Here is a 13552-nt window from a genome sequence, read left to right on the forward strand (position 1 = left end):
GGGATCACTTCTATGGTTTATCTTACAAGGGTACAAGTGAATCTTTCTAAGAGTAGAATATAAATGTCTAAACACAATAACTAAGAAAATTACATAAAGGCTATGTTAACCAATTTGATGAAAATATTTCAAATTGTATATGAAAACACCACACTGTATCCCATGATTTCATTAATGTACACAGCTATCATTTAATTAAAAAAAAATCAGCAGTCTATAAGGCACTGGAAGTATAAAAGAGGTCGGGTCTTTAGAGGAAGTGAAAATCAACCTGAAGCATAATGAATAGAAGAGATAATAATGAGAGATGAAGTTGGGAGTAAGCGGGTAGGCAGGCAAAGCACAAATCGCCCAGGACTTAGAGGGCATGTTAAAGATTTAGAGTAAAAATAAAATGCAGTGTGAAGCCAATGAAGAGATTTGATTAAAGTAACTTTCAGAAGATCACAACCAGTTGCCATGTAGAGAAATAATTGAACATGAGGGAAGTCTGATATAGAAAACAAATTAAAAACAGAAGGCTCACAAATACTGTATAATTTCACTCATGAGTTACCTAGTCAAATTCATAGAAACCAGGCAATGGTGGCAAGGGCTGGGGACAGAAGGAACAGTGAGTTATTGTCCAAAGGCTATGTATCCCAGTTTTATAAGATGAATAAGCTCTGCGTGAATAGTGGCCATTACTACCCAAAGTGTGATTAACACAATACCACTCAATTGTCCACTTAAAAATGTTAAAGATGGTAAATTTTACACTATGGCCTTGAGTTCAGAATATATGTCTGGGCTGCTAATATAAATTTGACAGTACTCAGCACATTAATGGTATATAAAGCGCACAAGTGGGTAATGTTATCTAGAAAGAGAGTGTAGGGAGATAAAAAGAGTGTTTCGGAATCTAGGCTTTTAGGGATCCAGCCATGAGGAGTTCAACACTTCAACATTTACATTTTGGGTAGAAACCAGAAGGCATTCTCATAGACTAATGAGAAGGAAAAGCCATAGAAAAACCACTATATACGTCAAAATCTAAACAAAGAAAATATTTCAAAAAGAGAAAACTGTTAAAAATATAAAATGGCAAGTAGTCACTAAATGACTATAATGTTCCTAGCACTGTTATAAGTACAGCAAATTACTGATTCATTTACTTCTCACAATAATCCTATGATAAAGCACTTTTACTTATCCCCATTTTACAGCTAAACAAATTAAGGTCTAGAAAAGCCAAGTAACTTGTTCAAGGCCACATAGCTAGCAAGACAGGCAGATTTCAAAACCTGAATTCTTAACCATTATGTGATACTGACTGTAAGTATTGCCTGGGTAGGACAACACAGAGAAAGGTGACAGCAGCCAAGTACAGTTAAATGGAATGGTGGAGACAAATGCCAGATTGAGGTGGGCTGAAGAATAAATGGAAAGTGAGGAACTAGAGGCAATACAAATCAATTCTTTTAAGAAATATGCCTATAAGAAAAGATAAGGGATAGGCTGGTAACTGGAAGAAGATTCAATGTTCAGAAAAAGTCGTTGAACTTGATACTAGAGGTAGGGTAGCAAACTCAAATATCTACTGAGATCATGCAGTTAACTTTGTAATAATAAGAGTGATGAAAACATATATGCATTTATAATATGCTAGGTACTCTTCCAAGTACTTCTTATATATTAATATTTAATACACATAATGCTGAGAACAGCAAATTAGCCCAATTTTACAGATAAGAAAACTAATGGAGATAGGTCTGGTATTTGGCCAAATTCACATTGCTAGCTGGGGTACTCTAGTGTATCTTCTGTGTATTACTGAAAAGGTTAAAGAACTGCATGTGATATGGGGTCTTTGGTGAACTAAAGAGCACATCTACCTCAAAGAGTATAACTATATTCTTCCAACTATAGACAGCACTATCCAATAGAACATTCTGAGAGACAGAAATGTTCTATGTCTGCTCTGCTCATCAGCCTCATAGAATCAGACACTGGAAATAAGGCTGGAGTGACTGAGGAACTAAACTTTACGTCTTCTTTCATTTTAGTTAATTTAAATTTAAACAGACACATGTGACCTAGCTGTTACTGCACTGAACAGCACAACTCTAGAAAACTATAAATATTATAATTGTTTTAGAATAAGCTAGAAATAAAGAATTTAATGGGAAGTCTTCCAATTTTAAAATGCTGGTTCCTTAAAACAAAACAACTCTGCTTATCCACTTATAAACTATCCAATGTCCATCAAGAGGAAAATAAATTTCACAAGGTATAATGAAGTTTATGGTAATAAAATGAATAAGGTACAGCTATGTGTATCAAGTACATAAAAATTATTTCTAAAAAGTTGCAGAATGGTAAATAGTGTTAGATCTCACTCTTGTGAAGTTTAAACATAGCACTGCACATTCTTTAGGGGTACACACATACGGTAAAAGTATAAAGGCATTCACAGAAAATATAACACTAAAATGTTGGTTACTTCTAGGATGAGGCATCCCACTTTGATCAGGAACAGCATATTAGTTTTCTTATGCTGCTGCAACATATTACCACAAACTTGGCTTAAAACAACACAAATTTATTTTCTTATAGATTTACAGGTAGAAAGTCCAATATGGGTCTGAGCTAAAATCAAGGTGCCAACAGGCTGCACTCTTCTCTGGAAGTTCCAGGGGAAAATCTATTCCCCTGCCTTTCCCAACTTCTAGAGGTGGCCACCACATTCCTTTGCTCATGAACCTCCTCTTCCACCTTCAAACAAGAAACAGTTGGTCAAGTTCTCACATCATATCATTCTGACCTTGCTTCTATCATCATATCTCTTTCTCTGACTCTTCTACCTCTTCCTCCTCTACTTTTAAGTGCCCATATAATTACATATAATCAACTCTCATAATCAAGAATAATCTTGCTATTTCGAGGTCTGTTGACTATAAAGTATAATTCCACCTTCAACTTTAATTCTGGGTCCCTACATTCAATGGTTTCAGGGATTTGGACATAATCATTATTGAGGGGGGGACTATTTTCCCTATCACAGTAAAGTACTAAAGGAGCTATGCTTTTCTAATATTTTACTCCTTAAGTAGAGAAGAAAGGTATTTTTACATTTTTTATTGTATCTTTTTATAGGCCTCAAATATGTTTAAAAGGTATTGATGAGACTTTTTCTAAGACAAGTTTTTTAAACTTTCAGAGAGGCATAAAATTTCAATGAGATCACTCAGATCTGAATCCAAGGGAGAAAAGGTAAGTCGGGAAGAATCAAGGCCTTGGCCATGCTTCAATCTGAACAGATTTTCTTTTCATTGACTTCTTTCTACAAAACATTTCCTATGATAAGAAAAGAAAGGATTCAAATTATTAAAAAAACTAAAAAGTAGAATATCATTAGCATTGGATTAAAAGTATAATAAAATAAGATTAATTTAGATACTAGTAAATAATGAACATGCTATGTTTAAATCCTACAAAGGAAGTATTAAGAACTGAATAATACTTCTGGATAGCCTCGTAGGGCTCAGGAGATAAAACTTACAGTGTAATGCCACGGCACTCTGCCCAGGGGGACAGGTTGAGGCTCTGTCTCAAAAAAAAAAAAAAAAAAAAAAAACTTACAGTGCATGGCCTTCAAGGAAGCAAGAAATGGTGCTAGAAAATGCCTGTGCACTTTTAGTTGAGACCCTGAGAAGCAGTACTCTGAGAGTAATATGAATAAGGAGCAAACTAACTCTTGTGGGGACTGTGCTTCAGCTTCAAATATCAAAGCCTGAATACAGACTAACGTAGTCTGCCAGCTCTTTCAGGCACCAAACAAAAGTGCTCACTGTTGGAAGATATTATCTACTAGGTATCAAGTTATTCCTCAACAAATATGTCAAACATAATGTCTAAAATATAATAAAAAAACAAACAACCAGGCATGTGCAGAGACAAGACAAGGAGTGGAAATCACAAACAACAGAAACAGACTCATAAAGGCTACAGATAGTCTATAAAGTTCTTGTACATACAATATACAAGATGATAAAAGACTGAGAATTTTAATAGAGTTCCCCAAATAGGACAGCAGATTTTTAAGGAGAAATAAATTTTTAAAACTTAAGATTAAAATAACTATATTTAATAACATAACCTATGGGTCTAAAAGCAGAGGGACTAAAGTAGAGGGGATGATTAATGAAATAGAAGAGATATCAAAGATATTCAAAATAAAGAATGGAATGACAATATGATGAAAACTATGAAAAGAGTAGGTAGCAGATAATAAATCATACTGATGAGAAGACTGATATACATACAAATGAATCCCCTAAAGACAAGAGAGCGAGAAAGTACATAAAAAAAATATTTAGAGACAATGGCTGATAATCTTCTAAAACTACTGACTTCAAATTACAGATTCAGGAGCAGGATGAATCACAGCAGTATAAGTAAAAAGAAAACCACACTTAGGCACACTTAGAAATTTTACTTTAAAAAACAAAGACAAAGAGAAAACCTTAAAAGCAGCCAGAAGAAAAAAACCCATTACAATTGTTACCCAATGCAACAATTAGTTTGATTGAGAGATGATGGATTTCTTAACAAAGAGAAACCAAAAGGGTAAGATTATCTTTAAATACAATTGGTAGACTTCTATACACAGAAAAATGTGTGTATAGAAGGTTACTGAGGGTGAAAGACTGAAGGTGAAATAGAGATATTTTCAAACAAACTAAAACAGAATTTGTCAACAGTTCCATAGTAAACAAAATACTAAAGTGTTCTTCAGTCATAAAGAAAATAATCCCCAAAGAAGTATGATATGTAGGAAGAAATAAGAAATTGTAAAAGTGCTCAAAATTATAAAGGCTATATACAACAAGCCTATAGCCAATGTCATATTGAAGGGGAGAAAACTGAATGAATTCCTGCTGAGAAGTGGAACCAGACAAGGTTGTTCACTTTCACCATTTTAATTCAACATAGTGCTCAAAGTCTCCATCAGCAATCAGGCAAGAGAGGGAAATGGAGAGGATCCAAATGGGGAAAGATGACATCAAATTATTGATATTTACTGATGATATGAGATTATACATAAAAACTCTAAAAGACTCAACCAAGAGACTCCTGGAAATGATCAATAAATTCAGAAAAGTTTCAGGTTATAAAAATCAACGTACACAAATCAGTAGCTTTCATATAGGTCACAAAGTCAAGCTGAGAATCAAATCAAAGACCCAAGCAACAGAAGCAACAAAGAAAATAAAATACCTAGGACTATATTTAAGGAGATGAAAGACTTCTATAGAGAGAACTATGAAACACAGAGGCAAGAAATTACAGAGGATGTAAACAGATGGAAAAACACACCATGCTCATGGATTGGCAGAATCAACATTGTTAAAACGGCTATACTACCCAAAGTGATTTACAGATTCAATGAAATCCTCATCAAAATTCAAAGATCATTTTTCACATATCTACAAAGTAACAGTTCTATGCTTCATATCAAACAAGAAAAGAAGCTGAATAGCCAATGTAACCTTAAATAATAACAACAAATCAGGAAGCAGACTTCAAGTTACTACGAAGCTATAGTAACCAAACAGCATGATACTGGCACAAAAACAAGACAATGCATTTCTCAAAAAGTATCCCTGTTGTTAACTGACACATGACTGTACATATGGGTATAAACTGAGAGTAGAGCCACTTTTGTAAAAGTCTGTGATCTTGAGATGCTTTGTAAACAATGATGCCTCTTGACTTTAGCATTAATGCTTCCTAAGAAGATAACTACTATAAAGCTATAAGTCCATAAAAAAGACAGAAATAACATACAGGGTAAAGAAAATACTTTCTGATCATTATCAGAGATAGATACCCCTTACTAAGATGTTAGATTTCATGACATTCAAAGGCCCAAATCTTCAACTAACTCTAGAGTTAAAAAATGGGTATTGGGTAAAATGTGGGTGCAAATTACCACAGTTAACCAGTGGTGCTCCCAGGGTAGTTTCTTCGTGTCACCAGAGGTCCTCAAATGAAACCTGGGAAATAAAAGTATATAACCTGGCAAAGACAAATTGGTAAATGAAGTCTATTAATGCAAATGGGAAACCTCACTACAATTGCTGAGGGTATCATGGTCTGTGTCTCATTAGCATAATCCTTGGTATTAAAAAAAATAAATAAAAGCAAAAGTAGAGCACAGATAAAAGTCCAAACTTCAAAGTCTCTTTAACTACCACTAAATGGTTTTCATTTAACTACTCCCCTGCTGTGGGTTTTGACTATGTTCTATTTATCATTTGCTTATTTTAGGTTAAACCTTTCCTTTCAGAAATCTACAGTTTAAACAGCAGCAAAAACTCAATTTTGTGTTTGCAAGTTGGGGAATTCTAACCTTTCTCTTAGGGGCACCCATTTTGCTAGAGTGTCGCAAAACCCTTCCACTTACTCAGAAACTTCACTGTCCACATCTCCAATCTTCAAGAAAGGTAGAAAGAACAAAGGGTATTCTAACACTAATATTAGCAAAGGTATTAGAGTCTTTTGAACTTCCATAGCCTAATATATCGCCATTGGCTTTAATGACAATGAGATCAACTATTTGGGAAGTTCAAGCAATCCTCAAGTGTAAGTTTTTACAGGCCAGCCCCTACAACAAAGAATATTATCACCGAATCTAGTCCCCACACTACTGCAAGCAGAGAGCATACTGCTATACTATAAATATGCACTACTACAAGGGACTCATGCTGTTATGACCTGAATGTCTGTATCCCAACCTCCAATGTAATGATACGAGAAGATAGGGCTTTGGGGAAGTAATTTGGGGCACGAGGGTAGATCTCTCATGAATGGGATTGTTATCCCTATAAAAGAAACTCCAGAGAGCTCTCTTGCCTTCTCTCCAGCAAGAAGACAGCAAGTCTACAACCCTAAGGAGGACTCTCCCTAGAACCTAACTGTGATAAATAAATTTGTGTTGTTTATAAGCCACCCAGTGTATGATATTTTGTTATACTACACAGCAGCCAAAGTGCCTAACACAAACACAATATAGCCAGTCAACAGGTAGAAGTAGCCCTTCAACATCCTCCTCATTAACCACTGTATGACCTTAATTAAACCTGTAGATATGGTCTTTGGGAAATACAGAAAAAGACAGTCCTTGAATCTGAGAGAAAGTCATGTATCAGCTACCGCTAACAACCAGAATGGCAGCAAAACTTCTGGTACTCATTTCTCTCAGTTAAAAAACCTAAGTTAGCCCAAATCACTGGAATACTGACCTCACCAGAGATCTCAAGCAGAGAATTCTGAGGACTCTTCCAGACACAGAAGGTCTTTGGAAGGAAAGAGCTTCAACAAAAGACCTTTAGACCAAGATTTCTGGAAGGAGGTTACTGATTGTCATAGTTTAATTTCTTTTACTCTACTCTTTATTTTCCTAGCTATCCTCTTTTGTTATCAAGGTCAGTCTTTTAGCTATGTTATCTATTAGGCCCCTATTCTTAATACTCATTTTTCCATAAGCCCAATAACTGATTAAAATTTATTCATGATTTGATTAAAGCATACAATTGAATATTAGGTTTTTACTATGTATACATTTTCTGTTGCAATTAACCCAGCTTCCCTTGGTACTGGTTCCTTGCAATGAATCAATCTGTTTCCTGGGTAACCGGACTCAACTGCTAAGTATGTTTTTAAATAGCAACCCTCACAATAGAGGCCATCTATCATGTCAATCATAGAAAAAGAGGTTCCTACCTTCACCCAAACATTACTTGTGGATTCTGGAAGAGGGCCAAAGAACAGCAGGTATTTATTTAGAGGCTGTCTCACTTTCAACAGATCTACAGTGACGACAAACCACTTAAACTCAACCCCATGCTCTTCTGCTTTTTAGCTACTTGATATTGATGCAACGAAGTTCATTACCTGGCACTGGATTGTTCTTGATAAGGAACACCATGTTATAATACTCTTTGACAACCCCAGTAGGGATATTTTGCCCCAACAGATTGTCAGGTGGCTCCTAAAGACTAATGCAGCCTAAAGGTCTATTGCTACTATTTGCAAACTAATCAAGGATTTGTTACCTTGGTAAAATGATGCCTCCCTTCAGGACCACTGCTGTTATCACCTAGAGCCCACTTTGGCCCATCAGTCTTTTCTCTCTTGGCAAAAACTCAAGAATATAATTCCCTAATCACTAAAGGGGATTCGGAATTGCTTCCTTCTCACATCAAACTTCTTCACTTCCAGCTTTATACAAAAAAGTAGGGAGAATTCTACATGCTAAGGTTTGGAGAATGATAAAGGAACTAGACAATGCAAACAAAACTAAAGAACTCTTCATCCAAGAGGTTTATGAAACCAAATAGAGAGTAGTTCAGAAAAGAGACACTTTAAATGTAATAACGTTAGTCCGTGTTACGGGGAAAATGTTGTACTTACAACCTTCCAATCCTCTCTGGTATCTTTACTATTATGAAAAAAGATTAGGAAAGCAAGCAAGGCCAGGCACACTGGCTCATTCCTGTAATCCAGCATTCTGGGAGGCCGGGGTGGGAGGATTGCTTGAGATCAGGAGTCTGAGACCAGTCTGAGCAAGAGCAAGACTCCATCTCTATTAAAAATAAAAATCAGCCAGGTGTGGTGGTACATGCCTGTAGTCTCAGCTATACAGGAGACTGAGGCAGGAGGATCACTTGAGTCAGGAGTTTGAAGCTGTGGTGAGCTATGCTGATGCCACTGCACAATGCACTGTAGCCCAGGCAACAGAGCAAGATTGTATCAAAACAGTATGGTGGTTCCTCAAAAAAATTAAAAACAGAACTACCATATGAGCTAGCAATCTTATATTGCTGGGTATATATCCAAAGGATTTAAAATCATTATGTTGAAGAGATATCTGCACTCCCATGACCACTGCAGCATTATTCACAACAGCCAAGATACGGAAATAACCCAAACATCCATCAACAGATAACTAGATAAAGAAAATCTGATTCATAGACACATGAAACATTACTTGGCCATTAAAAAGAAGGAAATCCTATGATTTGCAACAACATGGATAAACCTGAAGGACATTATGTTAAATGAAATAAGCCCCACAGAGGAAGACAAATACCACAAACTTCACTTATATTGTGGAATCTAAAAACGTCAAATTCACAGAAGTACAGAATAGAATGGCAGTTACCTAAGGCTAAAGGGGAAGGGGGTGACTGGGGAGATATTGGTCAAAGGATACAAAATTTTAGTTAGAAGAAATAAGTTCAAGATATATATTTGTGCAACAAAGTGACAATAATTAATAACATGCTATATACTGGAAAACTGTTGTGTCTTCATTAAAAAAAACTTAAGGCATCTGTTAATGAGCTCAATTTACTTATTCTACATGTATACACATTTTGAAATGTGGCATACAAGTATATACAATTTTTATTTGTCAATAAAAATAAATTTAAATAGCTATATAATAAGAATGAGATAAGCTGTGGTACTAGGAAATTTAAATAAGGTTATGAAAAATATTCAGATGACAAATAAATATATATAAAGCAGAAATAAAAAATTAAACAGAAAGAATGAAAAGACAAACTTAAAAATTAAGAATTCAGAAAAAGGTAAAGAAAACAGAAAAAGAAAAATTATCTCAACCTGTTTGATGAAAGTATTTTAAATTGTAAAACCAGCACAAGGTATCCCATAATTGCATTAATGTACATAGCTATGATTTAATAATAAAAAAAGAGACTTACAAGGCAAAACAAAAGAAAAAGAAAAATTATCAAATAATGACATTTCCTAAAACTGAAAGACAAGTATTTTGTAACTGAAAGTCCCTGTTCTAAATCTCAAGACTCAGCATAATCAATGAACTAGGAACCACAAATAACACATAATTATGAATGTTCAGGAAAATATAAATTTAAAAAGAAAAATTAAAAATCTTAAAACCTTTCAACAAAAACAAGTTAGTTATACACAGAGATCAATAATCTAAATGCCATTGTTGTTTTCAACAACTCAAGTTAGAAGACAACATGAAAATACATTCAAAATTCTGGGGTTCTAAAAAGAATTTCCAACCTAGAATTCCATATCTCCTCAAAAGATCACCGCTAGTTTCCCACCACATCCATTTTTCTCTTTTCCCTTTAGCAACAAAGCCTCTCCAGGAAAAGCTGAGCGCATAACCACCTAACTAAGCAGGCTTCCCTTTTAACTCTTAATAAGTGAGGCTGTATGACAACTTTTTGATCTGTGAGATGTGAGTGAGGGTGATATGAGCAGCTTTTTAGTTCATACCTTTAAAACACATCTCCTTGTCTTCCACCTCCTCTTTCACCCTTCCCACTGGTTGAAGAATTCAGGGCAATACACCATCTTTGAGTACATAAGGTTAAGCCCAAAACAGTTCTTAACATGGCACATGAATCACCTATAGTCTAGTACAAATTCTGATTCAGTAGGTTTGGGATATGCCTGCAGTTCTGCATTTCTTTTTTGACACGGAGCCTCAAGCTATCCTCCTGGGTAGACTGCCATGGCATCACAGCTCATAGCAACCTCCAACTCCTGGGCTCAAGCAAGTCTCCTGCCTCAGCCTCCCAAGTAGCTGGGACTACAGGCACCCGCCACAACGCCTGGCCATTTTTTGGTTGCAGCCATCATTGCTGTTTGGTGGGCCCGGGCTGGGGATTCGAACCCACCACCTTAGGTGCATGTGGCTGGCACCTTAGCCGCTTGAGCCACAGGCGCCGAGCCCAGTTTTGCATTTCTAACAATCTCCCAGTAATGCTGCTACTCTTTCGGGGAATCATTCTTGGAAAGTGAAGCCTAAGATCAGAGAACAGTGTAGCAATAAAATAAATAGAAGGCACCTGGGTCCCTGGACTGCCATAAAAACAAATCAAACCTACCTTCCTTCTACTGCTTCATTTCCCTCAGATATGAAAGAAAAACAAATAAATGTCTTTATCATTTACACATTTTACTTTCCAAATTGACTTTTAAAAAAATACAGGAATAATTCTTTCTCTACTATCTGTTTTCTTTCTTGTTCTTTTTATGTTTACAGAAACCACATGAATCTAATGTATGAATATGATGTGTGAACCTAACTAATATAAAGTTATGAATGAATACAAAGTTGAGTAAAGCCATTTTTTAAACATGCAATGTGTCAAAAAATGTACCTTCTACTCATTCCTTCTTAGAAAGCTACTCAAGGAAGTCACCAGCAAAATAAGGGAGTAAACTCAGAAAGATAATGGAGAAACAGATAAAAAACTTCAACATGAGACAGGTAATGGAAATATCCAAGATGACAGTATATGAAAGTCCTGGGACATCTTAGAAGGACAGGGTAGGAAAATCTGCATGTTAATATCTTGTATTTTTTTTCCAAAAAATTATATATAATCTTAGGTCATATAATGTTTCCATTAATAATAAACCATATTTATAACAGTGGTTCTATAAAATGGTAATATCATATTTTTAGTGTACCTTTTTCTATGTTTAGATATGTTTAGATACACAAAAACTTACCATTGTTTTATCTTGCCTGACAGTATTCAGTACAGTAACATGCTGTACAGGTTTGTAGCCTAAAAGCAACAGGCTGTATCACATAGCCTAGGTACGCAACAGGTTATATCATCTAGGTTTATGTAAGTACACTCCACAATGCTCACATAATAACAAAATCACCTAATGATCCACTTCTCAGAATGTGTCCCCATTGTTAAGCAATGCAGGACTAGACGGTTATATAAGTTATATAAAAATGATATGTTACTTTTATGTTATAAAAAATAAATGTTCTTTATGCCCATGTGCAGCACCAAGAAAGCATCATTAAAGTCTCTCTTATCTAAGTCCTTGTCTAAGTTAGTCTCCTAAAGAGTCTAAACAGCTACAGAAGCTCTTCATCTAAGGGTTAAGCTTTGAAACAATTGTGTGGTAGCTCATGCCTGTAATCCTAGCACTCTGGGAGGCCGAGGTGGGAGGACTGCCTGAGCTCATGGGATTAAGACCAGCCTGAGCAAGAGCGAGACCTCGTCTCTAAAAATAGCCAGGGTTGTGACAGGCACCTGTAGTCCCAACTACTTGGGAGGTGGAAGCAAGAGGATCACTTGAGCCCAAGAGTTTGAGGTTGCCTGTGAGCTATGACACCATGGCACTCTACCAAGGGTGACAAAGTAAGACTCTGTCTAAAGAAAAGAAAAGAAACAACTAAGCAGAGTCTGAGGAGCTGTCCTGAGCAATGAGGAATGGTCATGTTCACGGACTGTGTGACAATGGAAATCCAAACACAAAGCTCTTCAGGAACTTTGGATTTATAAGCCACTGAGGAGGAACTGGATGCAACTATGAATGAGAGGCTTCCAAGATAAATAGAACAGTTGTGAAATCACACAGGGCTGTCTCAAAAGATGATTCTCAAAGAACAGGTGCCCACTTAAGTATGAAAAAGATCTTTGCTTGTGGCATTAAAGAAGACAATGAACAACATCACCAAAGAGATTATTTTTAACAACATGAGAACATTAAAGTTACTGAAACTATGACTAACCAAGGCAGTGGCAAGAAGGGCTCTGCTTTTACAACCTTTGACTATGAGTTTGTTCATAAGAATATAATTCAGAAATACCATCCTGTGAATAGCCACAACTATTGAAATAAGGAAAGCCCTATCAAAGCAAGAGATGGCTAGCACTTCATCTAGCCAAAGAGGGTGAAATGGTTCTGGAAACATTGGTGGTAGGTCATGGATGGGATTTCGGTAGGAATGGCAACACTAGTCAAGGAAGAAATTCAGTGGCTTGGTCACAGTGACTTTGGTGGCAGCTGTGGTGCTGGTAGTAGGGATAGCTAGATGAATTTGGTAACAATGGAAGCAATTTTGGAGGTGGTAGAAACTACAATGATTTTGGCAATGACAACAATCAATCTTTAAACTTTGAACCCATAATGGGAGGAAATTTTGCAGGCAGACAGTTTGGTACCTGTGGTGATGGAGGCTACAATTTTACCAAACCATGAAACCAAGATGGCTATGGCAGTTCCAGTAGCAAGCAGTAGCGATGGCAGCAGCAAAAGGTTTCAATTTCTGTAGGGAAACAATGCCTAGCAGGAGAGGAGAGCCAGAGATGGGACAGGTTACAACAGATTTGTGAACTCAGTCTAGCACAGTGATGGCAGGGCCTACGTACTATAAAGAAGACATGTTTTAGACAATACTCATGTTCACAGACAAAAAACTCGAGGACTGTATTTGTGACTAATTGTACAACAGGCTATTCAGTTTCAGTTTTATGGTAAGTGTAAAGCATTCCAACAAAGAGTTTTAATGTAGAATTTTTGTTTTTCTGCTCATGCTGTCATAATCTGACATAATGATGCTAAATAAGTATGTCTTTTTAAAAATGTTATTTTCTTTAGAAACCTAAACAAATTCCAATATAATAATGAAGTTTTTTAATTCACTTCGATGTTAACTAATCAGTGAAAAGAAAGCAAAAGGAGACAG

General features: G+C 36.0%; 1 protein-coding gene across 4 annotated transcripts in view; it reads right to left on the minus strand.

Moving 5' to 3' along the window:
- Positions 1–13552, minus strand: part of CDK8 (cyclin dependent kinase 8) — a 145237-nt gene that overhangs the window by 107467 nt on the left and 24218 nt on the right. The window lies entirely within an intron of this gene.

This window comes from Otolemur garnettii, unplaced genomic scaffold (assembly GCF_000181295.1).
Source record: "Otolemur garnettii isolate 467f Iridium unplaced genomic scaffold, OtoGar3 scaffold00120, whole genome shotgun sequence".
Lineage (NCBI taxonomy): Eukaryota > Metazoa > Chordata > Mammalia > Primates > Galagidae > Otolemur > Otolemur garnettii.